Source organism: Hemicordylus capensis, chromosome 4 (genome assembly GCF_027244095.1).
Source record: "Hemicordylus capensis ecotype Gifberg chromosome 4, rHemCap1.1.pri, whole genome shotgun sequence".
Taxonomy (NCBI): Eukaryota; Metazoa; Chordata; class Lepidosauria; order Squamata; family Cordylidae; genus Hemicordylus; species Hemicordylus capensis.
Window position 1 is genome coordinate 34,849,565 of NC_069660.1, and position 2,740 is coordinate 34,852,304.

Genomic DNA, 2,740 nt, shown 5'->3' on the forward strand with positions numbered 1-2,740 from the left:
TTCAGTAGTGGGTGGTATACAAATGTGTTAAATAAATAAATAAATAAATAAATAAATAAAACCGCCCCCACCCCCCATAGGCTTAAGGTCTCTTTCTCTGTGGTTTCATTATCTGTAGAAATAAGACAGGAATGGAAATCCCACAAATAAAGAGGGCTTCCTGTATAATAGAAGAGAATATATGTGGAGCACTCTGAACACTTGAAAGTGCTATACAAATGCTAAGTATCATTAGTGTAGAAAAATGGGAAACATTTTTCTCAGACACACAAAACTGCTTACAATTCATAACATAGCAGATGATGCAATAAGACATTCTGGTATAAATGAATCCTTTGGCATTCTTCCTGATCCTGTTGCTGCTCCATGTATCCTCCTAGAGCACTTCTTCTTTCTCTGATTCTACTGCAGGTATTGTTGTTTACCTTTGTTTAAGGCCTCCAGATTTTCATATTCCAGACTTGCTAATTTCATTCAAGTGCCTTCTGTCTTATTGGGGAACCTCAACCGTCATGAAATTTCAGGACAATTCCAGGACAATGATCCAGGACAATTGTGGCAGATGGGCAAAAGCTTCTGGTCAGTGAGCAGAGACAGTCTAGTTTGCTTTCTTCTACCAGCTACATGTGAATAGATACTCATTCTCTACTCTCCCTCCAGCATTTAACATGCATACTACATTTGTTTTACTAAGGTGTTTTCACAGCTTAACTTGCAAATGTGGAACTCCCTTTTTATGGAGACTTGCCAGTGACTGAGAATGTGTCAACAGCACTTGTAAGAGCTGCCTAGGATCTTAGCAATCAGGCTACGGATCTGAATGAATGAAGTCAGAAAATCATCTAATCAGCATAACCAGGTAATAGGCAAATGGTATGAGAAATCCACTTCACCCAGCAGCTGCCACACCCCATTAAAATGTTGGGAATCTTAACTTATAAATGCACAGATCCTACACAGGAAATAAATTTAGATACTTCAAATCTAGTCGTTTTTCAGTGTGCCACCTTAGCTTTCTTATGGCTCAAAGCAAGCCTAGTATTTTATTTTATTGCATTATGCTTTCATCCTGCCATTCCTCCAAACTGCTTTGGGTGTCATACATGGTTCTACACTTGCTCAATTTTAACCTCAAAACAACCTGTGCAGTTGGTTAGGCTGAGAACTAACAATTTGCCCTCAGTCACCCAGTGAGGTTTGTGGCTGACTGAGAATTTGAACCCAGGTCACCCTAGTCCAACTCCTTTGACTACTACACATTAGTGTGACATCTAGAGGCCTGGCAAGAGGGGTGGACACTTTCCGTTATCTCTGAGCAGGAGTTTGTAACCTTGGTCACCAAATGTTTTTGGACCACAACTCCCATCATGCCCAGCTAGAATGGCCAAAGTTCATTGTGACTGGGGATGATGGGAGTTGTAGTTCAACATCTGGGGAACCAAAGTTGGGAACCTCTGTCTCAAAGCTTTCTTGCCACCAGGAAGAGCCAGAAGCTGCAGACTGCTTAGCTGCAAAGATGCCCTGCACCCTCCCCAACAAAAACTCCTAGTGCGACCTGGCCTTTGCTGCTAAATAGCACATTTGAGGTGGTGGCCCATAGAACCTTTGAAGACCAGCAGTTGAGCAACCACAGCAGCAGAAGAAATTTCTGAAATCTGAGAATGGAAATGGATATTTTCCATTATTGTCTCCCCTCCCCACTAGGCTTTTATAGATCATCACTGCTTTTTAAGAAACCTTATGTTCACTGTGTATTGTTACCATCATTCGCCTTGGATGCCTGTGGTCAGGCAGAAAGGCAGGATGTAAGTATGTTAATTACATGCATGCAACACACTGACCTTCTAACAAAACAAGCTGGTGTTCTACTAGCCATCCACACTTGGCGGATAATAAACAGTAGTTATTACAAATTCAGTCCATACTCCACCTCACAAAGGAAATAGATAAGAGTTGGAGGCACGATCGACACGTTCCCACCCCGCCAAGGTTTTGTGCTATTAACCGCTGCAAGGCAGGCAGAAAATTCGGCAGCTGCACGTTTCCTTTTCATTGCATGCAGTTGCCAAGAAAATATAATTTCTTTTCTGAATTTCTTCTTGTCATACAGCTGTGGCACAGAAGCCCCCACACAGAGACATGCCAAACAGCAACCGTGCTTAGCGCAGATGTGTTCTCGTTCAGCCATATGTCAGTCACTGAAATGAATAAGGCTGCTCGGGAGGGGATTGAAGAACGAGCTCTAGATTTTTCCAGCGACATGCACACAACTGGCTGCCCTTTCCCACAAGCTGCGCAGAGAACCACCCTAGAAGGCACGAAGCTGGACGCTACTAATAGGAAATGAGAGGGGGGGAGGCAAAAGGAGGAAAACGCATCTCCTCTTTGTTCCTCACATGCAATGTCTCGTTCTGGGAGCCAGGCCTCTGAGCAATCCCACACCTGGCTGACATGGCACAATGAAGACGGGGCTGGGTCGGATCCAGCACAGGCTGGTGGTGCCAAATGAACGGAGACTTATGCGCGGGGCGGGGAGGAGGAAACCAAGCATTGCACGGCGGGAGGAAGTGAAGAGGGAGGCCTAAAATGATCTTCTCCACCCCCCACTCCCGCGACCAGATCACCGTGCCCTGTTACCATGGCTACGGGGCAGCATTCTCCCACCTTCTAGCCGGCCCACTCCTCTCCGCGGCCCGGCTGGTCCAATGGGGGAAGCCGGCGAGGAGTAGGGGAGGGGGGA